Genomic DNA, 25682 nt, shown 5'->3' with positions numbered 1-25682 from the left:
TTTTAACCACCTCTATTTCGCCTCTGGAAAATGGGAAAGGTACTCCGGCTCCTGAGTTATTGTCAGGATTAAATTATTTAGTCTCTGTAGAGAACAATGCCTTATCCTTAAGAAGTATTCAAAAGTGTTGGATTATACCACCACCAACATCGTTATCATTTGCTTTTTACCCTGCCTGAAATTTATTTCTATGAATCCCTACACTCACCCATTTGCCCAGTTATTTAAACTACTATTGATTAAGAGTATTTATTTGGTGGGATTCAAACATGTAAATGTGAAGGCACTAGACCAACTATTTTGGTGTATATATGCTTAATTTTGCCCAACCAGTTGATTTGTATATTTGTCATCAACTTTCTTAAACCAAATAAGAGCTGGTTATGTGAAAACATACATAGCAAAAGAATAGAAATGTTGGGATCCCTGGGTGGTGCAGCGGTTTAGCGCCTGCCTTTGGCCCAGGGCGTGATCCTGGAGATCCGGGATCGAATCCCACATCGGGCTCCTGGTGCATGGAGCCTGCTTCTCCCTCTGCCTATGTCTCTGCCTCTCTCTCTCTCTCTCTCTCTCTCTCAATCTGTGACTATCATAAATTAAAAAAAAAAAAAAGAATAGAAATGTTTTGTTTTCTTTTTACTTGGCACCAAAAACTTCAGAAAACTTATTTAAAAAGGGGGATATATTTCTTATACTTTAAAAGTTACTAATTGGCACCATAGTTTTGAAATAAATTTTGATGTCAATTTGAAAATTGAATCCTTTCTTGATAATTAAGCCAAAGAAACATCATCCAGAGCTATATGATGTGAATAGTTAAGCTTCACTAGTTTCAGTCTGGGAGTCCAGTTATTTACTTAGATTTTGGTTATCATTACCAAATTACTGATTCATTCAGAATACCATGCATTATTACTTCATTATTTCAGAGAAATTTATGAGTCTTGATACTCTCAGCATTCAATCTTCTATTTCATTTCTTTCTATAGTTTTGCATGTATCAGGCTTTGGCTCAGTATAGTGGTATTTTAAAGTTTCATAATATATTTATGATTAAATCAAATTGGTGACTTAAAATATAATTTAATTCATTATGCTGCATAAAGCTAAAAATAAAGGGCAAATTGCTGATTCTTATCTGGTAAGAGAAAATGCAGAAAAACTCAACAGAGTAAAGAAAACAAGAATTTACTTTTATTGAGAACAAATAGAATTTACCTTTAACAATGCTATTTTCAAAAGTATTCTTCCTTCTTGATCCATCACATTCGTTTGTGCTCTTCTTTGCTACTTGATTTCATCATACATCATTATCCGACAGATACATTAGCCAAATACAAGAGAAGTCAGAGTTTCTTTTCAGTGCTTTTTAAGAGAGGCCACTTACCATGATTTATGTCACAGAATGGGAAAGGGCTGATGATGATCCAGGTAGAGTAGAATAGCAGAGCAGGTGGGGAGGGTGGGTTCTTTAGCTCTGTAATAGGAAAATGCAGAGGAATAGAGTTCATTCAGTTCATAATGCCACAAAAAAAAAAAAAAAAGAAAAAAAAACAACTCTGAGAGGTAGGCCACCTGATTATCCTCAGAGATTCAGAATAGCATTTCAATATCTGTGGCTCTAAATCCATGAATCAGTAGCATTCAAAAATCTAACCAGAAGGTCAGGCAGTGGTTACCAGGATTAGCACTGTTCAGGTGACAAGACCTCAGACACTAAACAGAAGTGAAAGAAAAATGTGCTGCCAATAGCAATAGGAGATGAGGAGAGGAATGTGTGGCAAGAAGTCAAGACAATGCAAGACTCAGAGAATAAAAAAGGGAACCAATGTCTAGAAATGGATAAAATTTATGGGTTGCATCTTCTAAATAAGGCAAGAATTTTTGCTGAAGTTCAAAAGAGATAGGCATGAAGATAAATGCATCACCAAGCCCATAGGGCTGGCTGCACTTCCTGGTGGATCATTTCTACAGGTTCTGGTCGCTAGACCCTAATGTGCGATGCCACGTTAATCTCATTATGAACTCTTGGGCACACTTGACCTTTTGTCAATGCTCAGCTTTCCCTCAGTGATGTTTTTGCTGTTCTGCGTCTTTTCATTTTCTATAAATTCTCCATCAAATGTACCAACTTTTTTTTTTTTTTTTTAATTCTGAAAAGAATGGTCCTGCTATACCACAACAAGTACTTTCCTAAATTCTATGTGATTTTTCCATTTAATGAAACGATCTTATTTCAAACATCCACTGGCTCTCAATTTGATTTTTTATTATTATCTAATTCAGATTTTTAAAGTTGAATTACAAATATTTTCAAAGGCTTTGGGATTTAGGTAAGTATTTCTGAAATAGTAATAATTAGGCCTTTATTCATAAAAAGAATAGCAAGTATACCTTAAGATAGAATTTTATCTCTACTAGGATACATAACATTTTATACATATATATCTCTTATAAAGATATAATATAGGGATCTCTGGGTGGCGCAGCGGTTTGGCGCCTGCCTTTGGCCCAGGGCGTGATCCTGGAGACCCGGGATCAAATCCCACGTCGGGCTCCTGGAGCATGGAGCCTGCTTCTCCCTCTGCCTGTGTCTCTGCCTCTTTCTCTCTCTCTGTGTGAATATCATAAAAAAGTAAATAAATAAATAAAATAAAATAAAATAAAAAAATAAAATAAAATAAAATAAAATAAAAAAGTTTACAGGGTGCCTGGGTGATTAAGTTGGTAAGTGGCTGCCTTCTGCTCAGGTCATGATCTCAGGGTTCTGGGATCGAGTCCCACATGAGGCTTCCTGCTCACCAGAGTCTGCTCCTCCCTCTCCCTCTGCCCCTCCTCACTGTTATTCTTTTTCCTCTCTCTCTCTCTCAAATAAATAAATGGAATATTTACCAAAAAAGGATATAATAGAGTTTATATTAAAATTTATAACAGTGAACCTTAAATTTTGTTGTATTTTTAGATGTTATCATTTCTGGTCATTTTATTTACTCACGTGCATTGACTGCCCTCTATATCATGGAATGTAGTCCATGAACAGTGTTCAAGATGTGCTGTCTCTTCTGGGAATATGAAAATAAATCTCCTCATGCCCACATATTCCCAGTTGGCTCCTATTTCTGATGGTGGCTAAGCCTATAGCAGGATGTGGAGGGAGAATGCTTATTCCTAGATCTGTGGTATGTTTGTCTGAACGCTAACTTCAAACAAAATCTAATGTTTGGATACAAAATGTGTAACAGTTTTTACATATCAGAAATTCTTTTAATCATATTTATTTCATTTGAAAATCAAAGTGCTGAGTAGCTCATCAGATCTGTTTTAAAACAGCACTTAGTGTATAGCAGCAATGCATTATCAAGAAAGACCATTTAGGGATAAAAAGGCAATTACACACAAAGAGGACAACAGGCTATAAACCCACCTCCTCATCTTGATTATCAAATTGGATAACAAATACCTAGTCTTTTCTATGCATCAATTCACACATATGTCAAAAAAATAGTTGATCTTTTATGACTTATACTGTGTAATATATATGAACAGCCAATTTATTATTAAAATGATTTATTTCCACATTCAATATTTATAAAACACAGGATATTTTAGAGTAACATTGTTATTAATTACTATTATTATATTTTTAGAATTTTAAATTCTAAAGGAGGAAAGAATGGATTATAACATAAAGCCTAGAGTTTACTAAAAATCACAAATGATGGGTCATTTATTTAGCTTGTGTTTAATTCATATCTAATAAAATTTCAATAAGAATATTTAAAACCATTTTTTGTAAAAGATACTGTAAATATTTTGGGAAATTTTTGTTGAACAGATATTTCACTGAGTTATAGAATTTAAAATGAGCAAGAATTATAAAAGAGAAGATTTCTTTAGAAAGTCACAAAGCTGAACTTATTTGGGATAAAACTTTTATTCTTTTCTTCATTTAAGCTTCAAAACCTAACAGGTACAAAGTTATTTCCTATCTACTGGGAGTTGGAATAAGATGAACTTATGTGATTCAAAGGAACTGTAAAATAATTCTGTTAACACAGGGATGTAAATGAAATCAGATGTCAAATGTTTGTCGAAAGCACATTGAATTTTATCAGAGAGAAACAAAGAAATGAAGGAAGGAAAGAGGAAAGGAAGGGAGGAGAAAAGGAGAGACAACTAGGAAGGCAGGAAGATGGAAGATTTGAAGAAATGTGACCTTTGATTAGAATTTTTCTCTTTTATTTCATGTAACTAATATGTACCAGTCCAAATCTTTGGATTCTGTGAAAATGGTTAACATCACAATGTTTTAATAGAACCAATTGGTTCTACTTAACCTTCATCATGTGACACCAGAATTGTAGAGTGATGGCTTGAGAAAGGCCACACCATAGTGTCATTTGTAGCATCCTGAGGAGCTTAAAAATCAAGCTTCCAATTATGGAAGGAATAAGTCATAGGAATAAAAGGCACAGCATAGAGAATGTAGTCAGTGGTGTTGTAATCACGTTGTATGGTGATCAGTGGTAGCTACACTCACGGTGAGCACAGCATAGCATATGAGATTCTTGAATCATTTTATACACCTGAAAATAATGTAACATTGTGTATCAACTATATTCAAATTAAAAAAAAAAAAAGAAAAAGAAAAGAAGAATTTCAAAAGGAAAAAAAAATCTATGTATTCCAGAGAAGATTCCAACAGAGCTTACATCTGTGCCATAGCTCTTAAAATCAGACCCAGGCACAAATTTGACATAATTTAGTGAACACAGTCCACTTATTTATATATTAGTAATCTTGTCTTCACATGTTTAATACTTATCACTTAGTCCCAAATATTTCCTCTCAAAATTAATCAAAGTGTTATTTAGGAGAGCGTATCTTTTTACCTTATTATTTTTTAAAATTTTCTTATCTTTGTGGTGATAAAATCCATTTTTATTCATTGTGATTAGATATACTGAACTGCATAGTTTCTGTGTTGGATTTTTTGTCATTCTTGAGAAGTGATTAATTTTGTAACCATTTTGAGCATTCAAAAAATTAGTATTTCAGTTTAGAATGTATATATATATTTTTATAAATAGCTAGTAAACCAATGGAATTAATTAGCTGGTATTTTTTTTTCCACCCATTGGTAACATATAGTAATGTCAACAATTAACATTATTATTGGAACTTGAATCAATGTTGCTGAGCAATGGAAAGAGATGTTGTATTGTATGTTTTAATATTCTACTTGAAGATAATCAAATTTTCATTGTGGACTTTATCCCATCATTAGAAAAATGATATTTTCATCCAATTTGATTTTCTTTTGCCATGAATCTTTCTCCTTTGGATGTTGATTACTTTTTCTTCTTCACTTTATTTCACTTTTCATGTACAAGCAAAATTTAGTCCATCCCACTTTTTAAATTTAAAGATTTAAAAATGAATTTTTACATCATAGGATGTGTGTTTATAGGCCTAACTTTAAAAAGGAGGGTGGGGAGGCACCTGGGTGGCTCCATGGGTTAAGCAACTGACTCTTGTTCAGGTCATGATCTTGGAGCCCTGGGACCCGGCCCCATGTCCAGCCCTGGATGGAGCCCTGTGACTGGCTCTGTGCTCAGCAGGGAATTTGCTTTGGGTTCTCATTCTCCTTCTCCTCTGCTCCTCCATATTTGTGCTCTCTTTCTGTCTCTTAAATAAATAAATAAAACATTAAAAAAAAGAATTATCACATAGTTTCTCAGTAACAAATATATACTCATATTTTTACATGCGGTTTTCTAAGCTATGGGCAAAACAGCATAAATATGAAAAGAAGTATCAATATTATTGGTTTTTTTACTTTCAGATGGTTGTTTATATAGAACAAGTGCAATAAGATTTTAAGATGAAGAGCTTTGGCTCCTACCAGCAGGCACCCAGCACAGCCATGCTGCTTTACGCTCTAGCTTCTTCCACAACCATGAGCAGCTGACTGCACACATGTGAGAATGTCCCCTTTCCTGCCTTCATCTGTGCATTCACCATCCCTCAGGCCCAGGGCATGCTCATTAGCCCTGAAATCTGCCTTTGGAGGGTCAGGAGCATGCTGGCACTAGAAGTGTGTTGGGGCCAATTTGCAGGGAGTTTTAAGTCCTAGGTAGCTGGAGGACATTTGGAAAGGGATTAGAAGGCTTGCTGGGGTCTGTCACTGGAAGGATGGACTTACAGCCATGGAAGTGGCTGGAATGGAGACCCTCCTGCCACTCTTCTAAAGCCAGCATGGATGCTAAGACCAAAACACGAAGAAAAGCAAATGCAACTTAAAATTATAACAGAATAATTGGCAGCCTGAACTTCCTGATGATACATTGAATAAGCAATGGGCAGCTTTACAGGCATCTTAAATAGTAGATCCACTTTTTTTTTTTTTCAGAAATGATCAGTATTTAAACGATGGGCAAATAATTTCCAAACAGGTACTGAGTTAAATAATAAAATGGTAAAAGAACTTGAATTCTAAGGACTTATATCTATTATAAATTAATCTGGAAATGCTTAGTATTTTTATCACAACTTTCCACTAACACTAGCACTAACAAGACTGCTGTATATAATGCAAGGTATTGGAAAATACAAACTGACACACATAATCTAAAGGGACATTTGGAAATGTGCAGCAAGCCTTAAATATTTTAAAATGACTTACCCCATAATTCCACTGACAGGAATTTATTTTAAAATGAAGGGCATATATTTAAGGAAAAACATTATAGTTTCTTTGTTACAGAAAAAGTGACAGGCCACTTAAATGACTATGTAAATGTATCGAACTGCATTCTAAAAAAGTTAAAATTGTGTTGTTATATAAATGTTTTTATACATGTGGGTGGTCATGACCTATTGTTAATTTTATAAGTTATAATATTGCATAGAAAATAAATATTTCAACTCAGTTTTTTCTTGCCTTTCATTTTTACTCTTTCCTTTAATGAGTTTCACAAGTACTTAATCTTACATCCCATATTCAAGAGAAAGCCAGTTCCTTCGCTGGTATTTCTGAGTGTTTTCTTTTTTCTTTTTCTTTTTTTTTTTTTCTTTTTTCTGAGTGTTTACAGATGCAGGTATCTCTGGCAACCTGGGAACACTCTTACTGCTGTTGGGGGTGGGAGCGGTCTTATGTGACTCCAAGTGCAAATCAGTTCTTTTCTCTTTCATTCACATAGATATTCCTAATAGGCTGCTGCATGAACTGACTTGCCTGGATGACTGGACACAATTAAAAGGGATTATAGCATAGGTAAAATAGGGAAGAGTCTCCATTTGAATGTTGGCCATCTTGGAGTTCCTTGGCACATCCTACAGACATTTATCATTTGCCATGTTTCCTTTTAGGTTTTGTATGCTGTGTATTCCATGGGTTAACTGCTATGGCTAATTACTCTCAGTCAAAAACTTCTTATTTCTGTAACCTGTATAATGTGGGTAAATCTGTTCATTAACCTATAGCAAGACTAGCCTTAATACATAACCTTGATTATCCAAGATGCTCATTGATGGTTAATCTAAGCATACTCTTAATAGATATCTAACATAATTACATAGACTAATCTGATACATTCCATACTATAGTAAAATGTGATCTGTTTATTCCTGCTTTGTATACAGAGAAAAATGACTAGATGTCATTCATCCACATGTTATATAGACTGAAATTTTCCTTTATGCTCCTTGTTTTCTGATCATTTAAATTTAGGTTATATTATTTTTGGAATCGTGCTGTGTCACAATACTAACTTATACTTTTGTTTTATCAGAAAATTAGTATGACCATATTTGTGAGAATAAGCAACATACCATCGTGTCTTATCTCCTGGGACTGTAGTAGCCTCAGAAGAAACATACACACAGAGAGGTATAAAGAAGAGAGTGTAGGTTCACGTTATTTTTGGTAATTCATTAAACACATAATGATCTGATGCCTTCTAGTATCAGATTGGAATTTTAATGCTGAGTAAGTCAGACATGTCCCTACCTGCATTGCAAACGTTCTAGGATCTATATAGCACAGGAATAAATAAGTAAATAAAATAAATACTGACTGCTGGAAGTAATGGTTGATAGCTTGTAAGAAGTTTTTTAAATTCTGTGCTGGAATCTGTACTGCTTTGCCCTGGACAATATCTCCTGCCCTGAGTGCTGGTGCAGAAGAAAGGGTATAGAAATGTAACCAAGAGAACAGTTGGCCAGTCCAGCAGGACAAGCCCCTCATCATTTATGCCTCTACTCTCCCCTTCAAAAACCCCAGTGGGTGAAATACCAAGGAGGATATTTTCATCACAAATACTTATTTTCATGGAAAATTGAAAGTCAAACAGTAAACGTCCGTCAGCATGGGATTGCAGCAAATGCCAGTGGTCTTTGGTGACTTGTGCCACTCTAAACTCTTGCCCTAGCGCTCTGCTTCTCTCTTCCCTTAAAACATGCCCAGGGGGATCCCTGGGTGGCACAGCGGTTTAGCACCTGCCTTTGGCCCAGGGCGTGATCCTGGAGACCCCGGAATCGAATCCCACGTCGGGCTCCCGGTGCATGGAGCCTGCTTCTCCCTCTGCCTGTGTCTCTGCCTCTCTCTCTCTCTCTCTCTCTCTCTCTCTGTGACTATCATAAAAAAAAAAACAAAAAAAAAAAAAACATGCCCAGGATGCTGGAAAGGCCTCACACGATAACATGCATTCACAGGTCAAAATCATACGACATTTGAACAATACAATGACCATGAAAGAAATGCAACAAACCATCTGAGATAAAGTTTTAAAGCAGAAAAACTCAGATCTGCTTTTTAAGAGCATAGATTCATTGGTATTTTCTAGGAGTCTACATAAGTGGAATTATTAAAAACTATACTTTTTTTTTTTTTTTTTTTTGTATCTGGCTTCTACTACTCAGTGTAGATTTTGAGATTCATCCTTGCTGCTGCTCTACTAAGTTTATTTTTGGCGCTAGCAAGATTGATCATGGGAACACAGAAAAAGAAAAAGGAAAGGGAAAGAGGAAAAGGAGGGAAGGAGGGAGGAAGAAGATGCACTTGAAATGTTGGATGAAAAAAAGGAAATCATTATAGACACAGAGGAGCATCAACAAAACAGGACAATGTTATCACGAATTGAATGCTAATAAATTTGAAATCCGGGTTAAATGAGTAGGCTTTAGAAACAAATGTAATGTCAACAACTGGCACAAAGCTACCTATAGATTTTTTTTTTTAAGATCTTGTTTATTTATTCATGAAAGACAGAAAGAGAGAGGCAGAGACACAGGCAGAGGGAGAAGCAGAAGGTCCTGGAACTCGATCCCGGACCCGGGATCACACCCTGGGCCACCTGGGCTGCCCGCTACCTATAGACTTTTAATAAACCAATTAAAGAAAATGAAACGGTATTGGAAAACCTGTTCATGCCCCTAAAATCTCCAGACCGTGATGACTTAATGTGTAAATATTACTAATTTTAAAGTTAATTCCTATATTATGCAAGATAGAAAGTAGAAAAGAACTACAGCTGCCAATTTTTTTTTTACAGCTGCCAATTTTATGTTTTGAATCTAGTGTGCCCTAATAAAGGGGAACGACAATAGAATATAATACAATTCCAATAATGAATAGATACAAAAATCATTAAGTAAAATACAAGTTAACTAAATAACAATAGGAAATGAAATACAATGCATTATAATCAATTAAGGTTTATTCTAGGAGTTTCATGATGATTTAAATTAGGAATGTAGGGGCACCTGGGTGGCTCAGTCCATTGAGAATCCGACTCTTGATTTCCGCTCAGGTCATGATTTCAGAGTCGTGAGATCAAGCCCCTGGTCAGCCCCATGCTGGGCGTGGAGCCTGCTTGTGATTCTCTTTCTCCCTCTCCTTCTGCATCTCTACCCCTGCTCACATCACTCTCTCATAAATAAATAAATATTAGAAATGTAACTTATTACATTAATTTATTAATAGTGATTAATTTAAAAAGGACATCTTCTAATATTTCCATCAATGCAAAAGAACACATACACACAAAAACCAAAAAGTCTGATTATCTGATAATGTTTCATACCTTATTAAAAACTACACAACAAAACTAAGTGGGAAAAATGAACTCCTTTAGCTTGCAAAGATTTTATGATACATGATAGAGAGATAGAGAGATAAAGAGATGAGAGGTTAGACAAAACTGAATCACAATTATATACTCACCAGGGACCCATTAGAGACAATATCTTCAAGATCATAAATAGTAGAATGTCCCCTATCTCCCATGCTATTTAGTGGGGTGCAAAAATTATTCCTGGCCAGTGTTAAAAGGAAAACAAATAAGGCCTCTACATCCTGGAGTAAAAAAGATTGAACTACCAGCACTTTAAGACAATATGATCACCTATTGAATTGGAAAAACCAACTGAAACAACCAACAGCAAAATTTTTAACTAATTAGATTAGAAACGTTTCCATTACTTTAATTATCAAATTTTGTGTACTGATCATTTTAATTTAGAAAACATAAGATACTACATAGTGAAGCAATAGAATTAGAAAGTATCTAGGAAGTTGTTAACCAAGCAGATGCATGAATCCCACAGAGAAGACTTTGCAACTATATGGAAATGGCAGTTGAAAAGATGAATAGCTGATTATTTGAAATGTAAAATCTAATAAAATTAATCTATAAGTACAAGGTCATTTAAATACATGATTGGAAGTTTTAAATCTCTCAATAATTTTTCTGTACGTGTGTTGGTGGGGCATGTATCGTATTCACAGCATAGACATACAGCAGGTCCACAGGTAGCTAAGTAACCTGGAAAAATTGGTGAGGGAGAGGCATGACTTATCAAATTTAAAATACATTTAAAGCTATAGTATTAAAAAATGCTTATTATCATTGAACAGAGATATATATGGAACAGAGAAGATATCTCAGAAAAAAACAGAATAAGAGATAGTTCAGACATATAAGTCCAGACATACATGAAAATAATATATTTTGAAAACGATAACATAATTAAGTAGGAGACAGGTATATCCATAAATATTGTTGAAGTTATCTGGAAAAATAAAACTGGATTCCTACCTCTTGCTTTGTTATTAATCTTTACTTCAACACGAAGAAGGCATTAAGAGTTAAAAGCGATCTCTCTCCAGAACGTAAATCTCCAGTTCTATGTTAGAAAGTGGGATCTGGTGTGGTGTGGAGGTGGAGTGTGGAATTTCCATACTCCTAGTGGATCATTTGAAACCCAGCATCTGTTTTACTCCCCTGCCTCCGAAGTTCCTGGTACCTTCCAGCTCTCAGCCTTCCTGCGGTTCTAAATTATGCTTGTTTTGATTCCCCACAAAAACTCGATTTCAAATGTCTCTGTACTAAAAAGTTACCCTCGTCATCCCTTCTCTAATATCCCACGTGGCATGAGTTATTTACCTAAATATGTTTTCAATGAATTATGAAATCAGATAACTCATTACATAAAATATTAAAGGTTGTCAACTTTAGACAGGTTATTTTAAAATGTTATGAATGAAGAGATTTCAATACTGGCCACACCATGTTGAGATACTTCCATTTGAATTTGATTACAATTCAGAAAAAAAATTAAATGGAAGATTCATATACATTTTGAAATCCAGGGTTCATCTCTTCATATTTATTGGACTCACCAGAATATTAAAGTGCTTTAAAACAGCTGGGTAATCAGCATAGATAATATGTCCTTGTCAAACAACTATCCAGCACTGATTTTTACTTAGGAGTGTAAAAATTCTACTAAAAATATCTGCCCCACTTTTTCATTATAACCTTATATGACATAGATATTCATGCCAAGTAAAATGCCTCTCTATGGGGGTAATCATTATCATGAATATAATATAAACTAATTCTTAAGCTGGGTTCGTGACTGACACTGAAGTAACTTCGAAAATTGTTCATGATTTAAAAAGCATAATTAGTGTCAGCTGACTTTCACCATTATTAAATTTAGCTTTAAAATGCTACAAATAGAAGAGAAAAAAAATCATATAACTGAAGTTACAGAACACTTACACTTTCACATTTGAATGCTTTTAATTATCTTTTGATAAAGAACTAACCAAGATCAGAGACTCACTGCCTAGCCATCCTACGTGCTGCTCCAAATCAGGACGGAGCATCCTCTCAGAGACTTTTCATATTCTACTTTGTGGCAGTTTCTTTCTTAACGCATAGCCAGGTTGGCAAGAAGTGACATTAAACACCATGGCTTCATGAATTTGGGGTTATTTTTTCTACTCATAAACTTGGGAAAGAGAGGAAGTACACATTATGATGTCTAAATTATCGCTGATGAGTTACTTTTCATGCTGATTTTTAGAAGTTTTAGGCTTCCAGGCTATTCCTTCTAGAATTTTATTTCATCAACCCCATTCCTATATTCTGAGTGTGTTGAGGAAACAAAAAAAGGCACACAATATAATTAAAAAAAAATCCTACCCTGTCAAGTCTTGTTATACAAGACAATGTGTGCAGCCCTTGATACTTAGTCCACTCAGTACTCACATATGGCATCTGCGTGGGAATAGTCATTGTTCCCATCCGACAGACACGGCTGTGGAGCCTGCATAAATTAAATTTGCACAGGAATTCACAAAGTAAGTATACGTCATACCAGGTTCCAGCATTGATTTATGACTCAGGAGCCCTTGATCCCATATGCTCCCATCTTCCATCATAATCATGTTCATGAGACTATTTCCTGCTGATAGTGCTGGCAATGGTTCTGTCGATTACCATTTTGTGGTATGAATATTCATGCAAACACGCATACATACACATGTGTACCTATGAGTGTATGCTGTGCTACAGAATATATTATAGACGTATATGGTGTAAACTGTCAGTAAAGCACCGATCTGAAACATTGCAGTCTTGACTAGATGTGCATACATGCCCCACAAAGGACTTCCCTTCAAGAGATTTTTGTTTGTTTCATTCTGTTTTAGAGTTTAAAATTTACTTAGAAGACAAGTAATTTTTAAAACAAAATATAATTTAACTTATCCAGATAGAGAGATGAATCTACACATTCCTTCTGAGTGATTCCTACTGACAGACCTATCAAAATATAAAATAGGAGATGGATCTATCTATCTATATAATTATATTTATATCTATATCTATCTTTGTTCCTTTCAACTTCATGGTAAATATGATTACTCTTTTTTTATTTTATTTTCACACGTTAAAAATATGTATTGGATGTCTGATATGGGCAAAACACAGTGCTGGGTTCTTCCCCAAAGAATTACAATGAACACTTGCCTTTGGGAAGTTTACAGTCTATTGAATAGTAAACTTGTAGGCAGGAAACAGCAGGAAAGATCACATGTCATCCTTGAAAGCAGTTCTGTGGTCTGACAGCCCTGTCTCTACCTCACTGCTCATTTCCTCTTGACTTTCACACCAACATTTTAACTCAAATGTACTGGCAAATATTACCAGTGATCATCTGATGGCACAATTCAGAATACCTCCTAGTTACTTATAATTTTCACACTCTAAACTTTGTGGGGTATTTGATGACTATCAATTAAAAAATAGACTTTAAAAAAATAGTGTTGAATTTACAGGAAAAAAAATGTAGCAGATAGTAGAAAGTGTTCCAATATGCCTCCCTACACACATACACACACAGTTATATTAGTGTGGTGCATTTGTCCCGATTAGCAAGCTGATATTAACTTATTAAATAAAGTCTTCAATTTATTTAGATTATTTTATTTTAACTAATATTCTTTTTCTGTTACAGAATGTCATGCAGAATACCACATCGTGTTCAGTTGTCAAGGCTGTTTAGGCTCCTTTGGGCTGTGACATTTTCTTAGGCCTTCTTTGTTTTTGACGACCTTGACAGTTTTAAAGACTCAGGTATTTTATAGGATATGTCCCTGCTGGATTTGTCTATTGCTTTTCTCATGACTAGAGTGGGTTATGGGTTTCTGGGAGGAAGAACACGAAGATATATTGTCATTTTCATTACAGCATTTCCTACACTATGAACCAGATTTCTGACCACTGATATTGATATAGATCACTTGGCAGAGGTAAACTTTGTCAGGTTTCTCCACCATTGTTACTCCTATTTGCCCCCTTTCCATAGTGTACTCTGTGAGAGAAAGCAATCTATGTGTAGTCTGCACATAAGAAATGGGAGGTTATGTTCACCTCTTAGGATCAAGTTTACTAATTTATTCCATTATTTGTTTATATCAGCATGGACTCATAAATATTTATTTTATACGCTATGTCATAATCCAGTACTACTTCAATTATTTTGTTGCTCAAATTGGTTCAGATCTGGCCATTAGGAGTTCTTTCAGTTGGCTTCTATACCTATTTCGATATGCCTCCATCAAGATGTATGTGTGTATGTGTGGGTGTGTGTAGGTATGTATATGTATGTATGTATATGTAGGTATGTATGTATTTGAGCACTGCCTTACATTCTGACACTACAAAATACCTCAGATTTACTTTGTCTATTTCCTTTTCCTGTCTTACATGAAGTCACTTCTCCAAGGAGTTTCACTTCCTATTTTATTTTATTTTATTTTATTTTATTTTATTTTATTTTATTATTTTATTTTATTTATTTTATTTATTTTTTTATTATTTTATTATATTATTTTATATTTCATTGTATTTTATATTTCATTTTATTTTTTATTTTATTTTATTTTATTTTATTTTATTTTATTTCATTTTATTTCATTTCATTTCATTTTATTTATTTTTTGAGAATAGTATTCAAAAGCAAAATCTAAACACTAACAGTTCTCCTGGCTCCTACAGAGTCATTTCTTTAGGTATCCCAAGCTGACAGAGCAAAAAAGTACATGTGTGTATCCTGTGTATATGCATAGATCTACGAATATATCTACATGTAGTCATCTGTATCTATATTAAGATAAATACGAGTCTTATTCATGTATCCAACTTGAATTTCATTGGTCTAAAAAACTCTCTATGCATTCTTCATATCTTCCTTCTGAGTCCCTACAAATCATTTTAGTTGTCTTGTTCCTGTTATGTCTTTTTTTTAAACCATATTATCTTCTCTTTTTACCTACCGATTTTCTTCCTTCTCAAGTTTTAATTGAGCATTTTATATGGTTTCATGTTCTTAGTATATGAATTACATTAAAAAAATTAGTGGATACCCTAGAGTTTGTCATACACATTTACAACTAAGTCCACTTTTAAATAACATTAAACCACTTCTTGGATGTGGCAGGTATCTTACAAAAGATCCTTCCCAAGTTCATGTTCCCATCTCTTATAACATTGTGGTCATTTGGGACACCTGGGTGGCTCAGTGGTTGAACGCCTGCCTTTGGCTCAGGGTGTAATCCTGTGGTCTCGGGATAGAATCCCACGTCAGACTCCCTGCATGGGGCCTGCTTCTCCCTCTGCCTGTCTCTCCTTCTCTCTCTCTCTCTCTCTCTCTGTGTCTCATGAATAAATAAATAAAATCTTAAAAAAAAAAAACATTGTGGTCACTCATTTATCCATACCCTATAATCACCTAGTGTAGTATTGCTATTAGTATTTTAAAACAAATAAACAAAAAACCCAGCTATACATTAAATCAACTAAAACTGAGAAAAATAAAAGATTATTTCAACGTTGTGTATTTTTTACCCAACCCTCTGCCATCCTTTATGTGGATTCAAGTTTCTGAACTGTAACATTGCCTTTCTCTCTAAAAAACTTCTTTTAACATGTCTAGCAAAGCAGTTTTACTGTTTATTGTCTCAGTTTTGTTTATATAAAAAAGTATTTTTTCTTCATATTTGAAGGACAGTTTCAATGATTATAGACTTCTAGGTTGGTAGGGTTCTTTTTTTTTCTTTCAACACTGAAATACTTCACTCTTTTTTTTTTTTTTTTTTTTTTTTTTGGTGAAAAGTCCTCTGTACTTCTTATCCTTGTTTTTCCATAAATGTTATTCTCTTTGGTTTCTTTCAAGAATTTCTCTTTGTGGGGTTTGGGTTTTTTGGTTTTTTTTGTTTGTTTGTTTGTTTGTTTGTTTTTGCAGTTTTGATATGTATGTCTAAGGAATATACTTCCAGTATCTCTTCTACTTGAGGTTTTATGAATTTACTGGATCTCTGGTTTGGTGTGTCATTAATTTTGGAAAATCCTTGTCCAATCTTCTATTCAGAAAATCTACCTTTTTTAATAATCATTTTACTTTATTCTTCTGTTGCCTGGACCTTTATTTCTTTCCCCTGCTCCATGTTCTTGATCATAATGTCTTACTACAGATATATGAATGAAATGATCCTCTGTATGTCTTAGGCCTGCTTCACAATTCTGAAAGCTTTATTCCTGGTTGTTATATTAAAATGGTTATAAGGGATAAGATTCTGTATTTACTGAATTGTTGCATATCCTTCATGGTGTAGATAATCTTAAATGTGAGTATATCTGTAGTTTAAATTCTCCTCAAGTTCTTCATTCATTCTAACCCTGTATCCCACCATATCTTGAAAGGGAAAGTAAAAATGGATCCTGGACTTTTACTCCTCACTTTGATAATTGTGGTTTGGGGATAGACTAAGCCTGATTTTGATTCAAGTGCATAGAAAGCTAGTCTTCTGTATTCATCTACTTCTTTTCCCTTCCAAGTATTGTTAGCTGCCTGTGAACTGTTCTGCATCTCAAGTGCAAACTTGGCTGCAAGACTGAGGAAAATTCATCTTTTTTTTCTGATTTATAGAGTTAGGACTAATTCAAGATGGCCACACATTCCTTGACATTGTTCCCATTGTGAGGTGGGGTCTAATTGGACTCTTCTTGGGTCAAGGGTGAACTGTTTGGGCTAGGGATGTATAATGGATAGGTATTGGTTTGAAACCTGGGTGTTACAAGGACTGGCCACTTTTGCCTTAGTTTCTTGGAAGCCTCAGATGCCACGGAAGAAATGCAAGCACTCTTCTAGGGAGGCTATGTAGGGAAAGAGGAGCCCACCTGAGCCCAGCCCTCTAGCTGTCCCAGCTATTTTGTATCTACAGTCCAGCCCAAGTAAATACATCAAGTGACTCTAGTCAATGTCATGTGAATTGGGGTTGCCCAGCCAAGCTTTGATTGACATGTTAATCCACAAAATACAATAACAATGTTGTTTTAGTTCTGGGTAGTTTGCTGTGTAGGCATAGAAAACAGAAACAGGGATAAGTGGAGAGTTACCCAAGTTTTGAATGCCCTCCCTTTTCCTACTGTAGAACCTCAGCTAACCTTTCTTTTAATTGTTCTGGTCCAGGATTCCAGCACATCCGACTGTGAAATGGTGCTAGTGTTACACTTAGTTTTGAGGTGTTTTTACTTTCCTCAAGTATCTCTAACTGTATTTGGATGATATTTTACTTAAAAAAAAAATAATGGCCCTCTAAGAAGAAGAGAATGTGTCATTTGGTTTGCCACATTGATACTGCTATTTGGGGGGATGCTTTGGCAAATATCATAAAGATTCTTCCTTCCTTATGGAGTGTTAATTATTTAATTTCTATAACTTTGAGCAAAGAAGTTAGAATCATGAAAGACAATATTATCAATATTCATTTTATTCAAAGAAAACCCTGTATGTTTTACTCAAGATAAAAACAATAAGAAAATATTACATCCAATGCCCTCTCATCTTTGAGGGATGAACTTTCTTTCCATATTGTCAACACAAAATGAACCTTTTAGAATTTCTTCAGAAAAGGAAAGAGTTTTGTTCAAGCCCAATTTATGACAGCTGCTCAGGATACATATTCTTCACAATAAAGAGTGCTCTGGCAAAGGAATATTTTGTACAGGGTTAAATATATTTTTTTTCCATAAAAAGTTACAAATTATCACACAAAGGACATTTCAGAAAGTTGTAGACTTTAGTTTCTAGTATATGCAGAGCCATATGACTTTAATCTTATGGGAACCAGGGAAGTTTCTTCCTTTTTCTAATATTTTGTGTTCAAAATGCTCTTTTTTGGTTATTTTCTTTAATGAAGCAGATGTACCATGTGTGCTTGGGGCAAAAATAAAGACCGTGCTTTGAGATTTTGCCAAGTCATTTTGACCTTCATAAATGATAAGGTATGGCTTCCCTAGGAGACCAGGAGAAGGCTCACAAACCTCGAAAGTTGAAAATTTCTTTTATCAATATGAACTCAAAGTTCTCAGCAATGAAAAGTTGTATTCAGAAGGGTAATAAGAGGTTTTCAGTCATGTCTAAATTCCAAATGTATGACCTGGTTATTTCTCCTTTATAGCCATGGTGAATGACTAGGATAACACCACGTACAACAAATTCCTTTGGAGCATGGTGTCATGTCAGGTTTCTCTATTCTCATAGATAAAAGTATCAAGAAGACATAATGTCTCAGGTCAGAGACCAACATATCTCACTTAGCAGAAGAATTCTTGCTTTCCTTTCTGTCACTGTTCCTTTTGGGACTGGAGAGAACTGTCACATGTGGATATACTCTATCAAGATTAATGAGAATCGAACAAATATATACTTTTCCCGTTGAAGTAAACTTTGTTAAAATGTTATTGCCAAGTATCTTGATCGAAGTGGCAGGGATTTCCAAGAGTCTCCTGATGGGAGAGAATTATCTTTCTAAAGTTCACTTCTCTGAACATCACACTGCTTTAATTGGCCCACAGAGTAAAAAATATGTCTTCAAGCTTCACTGTTAGCTGACTTGACCTGGCAGGATTTTGCCCTGTTGAACTTGCCTCTACTATGTCACAAAATCTTCCAAACATACAAAATATTTTCCATCAGTTACAAACTCTATACTTTTTACAACTTGTTGTCTTTACCTTGATTTTTTTTTCTATATGCCTAGTACATAAGTGCTCAATCATCCAAAATTCAGAGAAGTATAATACTCTTGGAAGCATATTTTCACTCGTGTGTTTTAGGATATCACCCTCCATATTTCACATACACATAAACAATATAAGTTAAATGTATTCCTACTATGAGACCTATCATTATATTTTATGATATTGTATTACTTTGCTGAGTGTCCTAATAGATTGTGAAATTCTTAAGAGCAGAAATACATTTTTCAGCATCTATTCTAGATGCCTAGAATAATGTACCAAAAGTTGAAGTAGACACTCTTGAGAATTTATTACTGTTTCTAATGTATCATTTTATCTCAAATATTTTTATTAAAGTTAAAAGCATTTTTAGGCAAGTTGTAACCTTCTTTGTTAACCTAGTCAGTTAAATACCCTTCCATCTTTCCTTATAGCTTAATGGATCCTCATATGAAAAAAATTCCAGATACTTATTGCTTTTACATAGACACACATGTAGACACACACACACAGTTCTGGGTGTAAACTCTAAGCAAACTTTGGTCTACAGATGCAGTCATATAGAAGAATCTTTGTCATGGTGGGGAAAAGCCTTTTTAGAAAACTTGGTGGCTTTATGTAAGTGAATAACAATGAAATATGAAATATACATACACTATAATACAGTTCAATTGAATTAACTAGGACCACACAAAGATAAATGGACAATCTTAAAAACATAATATTCAGTGTAAATAGGTCCAATAATATAGGAAAATTAATGTAAATTTAAAATACATAAAACACTGATAGATGTTCTAAATGGATAAACATACATGAAAACAAATGTGTGGAAGATGAATTGGAATTGCACACATCGAACACACAAAAAATGGGTAGCAATGAAAATAAAGGTGAGTGCAATTGTGTTAGGTAACAAAGAACAATTGATAATATAATAAAAGGAGGACCATTATATAAAATGATAATAAATGATACCATACCTTGTGGAGTAAAATCACTTCTGTGCTATGTTCTTGACTTCCTTCTCCAACCACCCCTAAAAAGAAAAGAGGATTTCATCTGTCTAGATGTCTTTATTCTGACAAATCTAAAATCATTAAAAAATAATTTGCCGGACATTACATTCTATGCATGTTAAATGCAATTCCAAAAATATTTTCAAGTTCATACTATGTAGTGTTGTTTACAGCAACGATGCTCTATAAAATATAATAATGCATCAATATAACTAAGAAAATTAAAATATGAGAGAAATTAAAGAGAGTGTTCATAGTGTGATGGGTAAGAAAACAAGGACATTAGCATTTAGGGCCTTCAGTATTTCAGCTGTGTTTTAACAATATGCAAATATATAGCAGTAATTTTACCATTTTTCTCAAAGGAAAACAGTTCTACTTTGTATTCTTAATAAACACAAACTCATTTTCTCTTACCCTTGAAACAAGAGTGTACTAATCTCGATCATCATCATTATCATCATCATAATCTGTTTACGTTTGTATGGAGTCTACAGGGTGCACTCTTTTTAAAGAAGGTATGATTGTATAGAAGTGTGAAATTAGACAGTATTAAAAGCACATGATCAATACCCTTAGGCATGTCTTATTTGGATTAGATAAAACAGAAGAAACAACATCAATATTTTGCACAACTATAATGCAGTCTTCATACTACTTTACTCTTCTACTTATTTCAGGGTTCCCCTCTAATCAGTGAAACCAAACATGGATCAAAGTTCTACATCCTGAGACCTGTCCTTAGTTAAGGGAGAAATGCCAAAAATCTCAAAAATGAGATAACCTCAGAAAATATCTCCCCAGTATTGCTCATCCTAGAGTCCAGAAAATTATTATTGCTTATGTGTAATGAACACTTCCTGTGAGCCTCTGGTATGCTGAGCCTGTCACACAGGTTATCTCATGCAACCCTCCAACTCCCACAGAAGCCATTAGAGACTATTACTATTGTCATTTCCATTTGTTATAAAACTGAAGTTTAGAGAGATTAAGTACATTGATCTGGTCATATAAGTGGTAACTAATAGCTGTTGAAGTCAAAAGGACATTTGTCTATCTGCCCTCCAAATAAACCACTCTGAATTTTTATACCAAATTATAATTTGAAAAAGAAAATGATAATTGAAGAAATTAATTATTAGTGTAAGCCATATCAGGAGGAGTCAGTGCTATAATAGTTTTTATTACAAATGATGTGATTTATTGACTAATGTAATAAATACAATGTATAAACACTCTAAACACATAATCTACTATAATCCTTCCTATTGGTATGTATATATATACTCAATGAAAAAAAATGAGAAACTCAAGAAAACCAATTCTTTTGAATATGTTCCTGAAAATGGAAGCAGAAATAATTCTTAACTCATTTTACAAAGAAAACAGTACATTAATACCAAAATAATGCAAAACTATTATAAGAAAACTATAGATCAATATTTCTCATGAACATAGTTTCAAAATTCCTCAACAAAATATTAGCAAACTGAATCGACAGTACATAAAAAGAATTATACAACACAAGCCAGTTGGATTTTTCCAGATATTCATGTCTGGTTCAATATTTAAAAATCAGTTAATGTAATTCATCATACTAATAGAAAGAAAAATCATATGATCATATCAGTAGATGGAGAAAAACATTTGACATAATTCAACAGCTATTCATAATAAAAACCCTCTGTAAACTGGGAATAGAAGGAAACTTCTTCAATTTTGATTTTTTTGCATAGTGTTCAACTTTTTATTTTAATAAAAGCAGATTATGCATAGTGCATGCAGTGCTAGCATCTGAATTAATACAGTAACAAATTATTGAAGCTACAGTGATTTGAGGTTGAATCTTTACATTCAGCAAGTTTAAATTCATTTTTATATGATTTTTGAACCCTTATTTACTAACATAAAATGTGGCTTGATGATAAATTATTGAGATCCACTCAATTTAATTAATATTTGGAAGCAATAAAACATCCCTCTGTCTCTTTCTATATACATACACACACACACACACACATAAAAAGATAGATAAATAATAGGTATTGGATTAGAGGTTGATAGAAACACAATGTTGCTATGTTGCTATGCTTGATATGGTTTTCTTATTTTTTTAGACTTAGTATATTGTGTCAGGTAGCTCCAAGTAGTAGAAAAAAATAATTTTGGATACAGAACATAGAGCAATAGAACATCCCCTCCACTCCTTGGAACAGCTTTAAGGGTCATGTAATGTAGGAATAACACAGCATGGACATCCACGGGGAAAGTTAAAAGGACATGGAAAGGTGTGTGTTGAACAATGATATTGGGGAAACTTACAGAATATACAGTTAGGTAAAGGAGATCTTAGGACTGTTAAGAACCTTTGACACCAATACTTGACCTAAAGACCAGAGAAGCCCCTAAATTATTTACCCAGAGTGAACAAGGCACTCTTTGAAAGTAAAGTTTCACTGATAAAGAGAACTTGGAATGATCCTTAAATAAAATAAAATGAAGAAGTAAATTTTAACAATGTAGACTACCAAAATATAAGAACTTTGATGTAAATTCAACATAAAATTAAAGTTTTAATTTAGAAAGACAGATGTTTATAAAATGTAAACCTTTATAAGTTTTGCACTATAATAATTGAATATTATCAATTATCCTGGATGCCAAGCCCATAAATTAGAAAGACATTGGAAAATTGTCTAACAAAATTTGTTATGGAAAACAGTGTTTGAATTTAGGGAGAAGAAAATTTTATAAGATGATCAGGACTTGGACTTTCCCTTGCGCTTTTGTTTTCACATTTAACTTTTATTGATATTTTCAGAGAATAAAACTATAAATGTTGATACCCAAATACATAAAAAGAATGCAAAAATTTTTAAAGGGAGACATTTAAGATGCATTGATTTATTATTAGTTTTCAATATTTATCTCATACAAATTCCAAGGTACAAGTACATGAAAATTGACTGAATAAAATCAATTCATACTATAAGCCTATGAAACTCAGATAGGATGTGCTAATAAGTGATGATAATTTTACTGAACAAACCTGAATGTTGTAAATATTGGCATCTGTAGTTACACTGATGGATGTATCCTGGAGATGACTTTATATATTCTGCCCTTGGTTCCCATAGGTTCATAAACACATGTACCTCTAAAACTTGGAAATAAGAAAAAAATAAGATTTTATTCTGATAATTGAATGCAAATAACTTAATTATAAATATATGTGTGTATATATATGTATACATATAGTAGAGGTGGGAGGGGCAGAAGAAGAGGGAGAGAGAGAGAATCTTAACCAGACTCCATGCTCACTCAACGCCAAGCCCAACATGGGGGCTCGATCTCATGATCCTTAGATCATGACCTGAGCCAAAATCAAGAGCTGGATGCTAAACTGACTGAGTCACCTAGAGATCCCTGAATTATAAATGTTTACACAGGGTTTATGAAGACAAAGTAGTTTAGAGGCCAGAGCAAAATTAGCATATAACCCAATTTGCAACATAAAGGAATACTATGCCAGTTAGGAGGAAGGATATTGTCAGGTTGGAGAACACAAAACAATTGAAATAGGCACTACTTAAAAAAACACTTTCTTGGGAAGATGTTACTTTTGAAAATCAGACATCAATATTTCTCCTTCAATATCTATGTTGAGATTTTGTTATATGATGTTTTAAGTCTTCAAACCATGTAAAAATTGCCTTTTTAACAAACTCAGGACTGATTGTCTCTTTGTGTATTGTATTCCTAAGGAAAGAATATATTGGACAGGTCTCTATAAAGATGGTGGCCTGCCAAACTTTTCCATTTTTCACTGAAAAACTAATCAATTGACAGACGTTAATATCATTTTATTTAATGAAATTTTGACATAAGGAATCATAAATTCACTGGAATGCAGTGAATTCACTTACTACATTTTGTAAGGCCACAAGACATGGAACCAGAGAGTATTACCCCTGGAAACTCACCTAACTCATTCTGTCTCTAAATGCCTACAACTTCTATTGGGTATATCTAATGGATTGCTTGGGGTTAGCAGGCCATTTTAGACAATAGAATGGAGGATTGTTCCAAAAAAACTGAATTCAAATGTGTGTAACTTCACAAAGAAAATGTATTAATCAACTGAATTAACTATAGAATATATTTCATCAAGTTCTAATAAAATCACTACAATATCAGATACAACATGAAAAACACATTCCATCATCCATTCAAGTTGTAATATAAAATCCCACATAGAGCTATAGATATGATCAATAATGCCTGCAGAGACTGGGATGGGGAATATTAAATCTAATGTTATTCTCTAGATTACATGTCTTGATGACACACTTGGGAAATGTGTTTTATTTAATATTAATAATTCCCTCAAATATTTGCTCTTTCAGGAACATATTACTTTTGCAGTTCTTATCAGACTATTCAGGGAGAAAAATATATTAAGATTAAAGATATGTTGGAAGTAATAACATTTTCATAAATCTGATTTATAAATCTCATAAAAACCTGGAAGTACACTCTTAGTTTTTGCCATATTATTTATAGATAGCTATGTTTTTTTGAATGAAAATTATATAGTCTCATTCATCCCAAATGTTTGTTGTTGTTTTTTTAATCAACAGTTTTGAGTAGTAAAATTTTATGTTTCTAGATGACTCCATTAGTATCTAATGTACCTCTAAAAATCCATTTTGAATATTAGGATTTGGTATTTTTTGAAATTCACTTGTATCTTTTATACATTGAAACTTAAAACTATAGTTGTGTCTGTAGAATAGCACCAAATCCTAGAGAAGACGATTATGAATAGTAAGGCTGATGATTTCATTGTTCAGAAATCAGTCTTGATGTTTCTCATTGCTCAAGGCCTTTGCTTGCCACGTGAGACATCCTACTTATATATTCTAAACCTGAGCCTTTGCCTTATGTGGATCACTTGGTATGAACACTTAGTCCATGCCCACTGGTGTGTTGTAAATCGCAGAGGCAATGATCTCATGGAGGCACTGTTCCTGTGCTTTTCATAAACTAACATTTATTAAGAATGATATGCTTGTTATGTATTGTTATAGAGCCCAGGGATACAAAGTGATTAAAAGAGATGGATCCTCTTCCCTCAGAGAGCAGAGAGGATGATGGCATAGATTGCCATGCCTTAAAACAATAACAAAAACAAGAACAAAAGCAGAGCTTGTCAAGGATAAAGGTAAATGTACTAAGAATAAAATCAGAGCAAAATTCTATATTCTGCTTTTCAGAAATAAAGCAAAACGATAAGTAAACAAAAAGGTTCCTGTGAACTTATGAAAAGGGCATATTCTGAGACTAAAATACCCTCCATGGGATCAAAAATACAGCGTCCATGCAACTTAAAACATAGAAAGAAGGCAAAAACAACCCCCAAAAGAAACAAACTTCTGTAAGAAGCAAATCGATAAAATTAAAGGTACCCTCTCTATAATAAATAAAATTCAGAAAGCGAGACAGAACATGAGAGACTCCTAACTCTGGGAAACAAACTAGGGGTGGTGGAAGGGGAGGTGGGCGGGGGTGGGGGTGACTGGGTGACGGGCACTGAGGGGGGCACTTGATGGGATGAGCACTGGGTGTTATTCTATATGTTGGCAAATTGAACACCAATAAAAAATAAATTTGTTTTAAAAGATAAATAAATAAATTAAATAAATAAATAAATAAAATTCAAACTATGAAAGGGAAATATGAATTTTTGAAGGTAAATAATGAAACTCTTCCTCATGTATGAAAG

The 25682-nt window shown here is 33.9% G+C and overlaps 1 long non-coding RNA gene across 1 annotated transcript in view; it reads right to left on the bottom strand.

The window, feature by feature from the left end:
• Nucleotides 1–11214, bottom strand: part of LOC140613546 (uncharacterized) — a 28501-nt gene extending 17287 nt beyond the window's left edge. The window contains exons 1-2 of the long non-coding RNA XR_012014535.1: nucleotides 11100–11214; nucleotides 1388–1477 (exon numbers count right to left, since the gene is read on the bottom strand). This is a non-coding gene — a long non-coding RNA (uncharacterized lncRNA). The remainder of the gene's footprint in view (nucleotides 1–1387; nucleotides 1478–11099) is intronic.
• Between the last annotated feature and the right edge of the window lie 14468 nt (nucleotides 11215–25682).

Source organism: Canis lupus, chromosome 21, assembly GCF_048164855.1.
Source record: "Canis lupus baileyi chromosome 21, mCanLup2.hap1, whole genome shotgun sequence".
Taxonomy (NCBI): Eukaryota; Metazoa; Chordata; class Mammalia; order Carnivora; family Canidae; genus Canis; species Canis lupus.
Note: the sequence above shows the minus strand (reverse complement) of the source record. Positions and strands in the feature narration are given on the sequence as shown.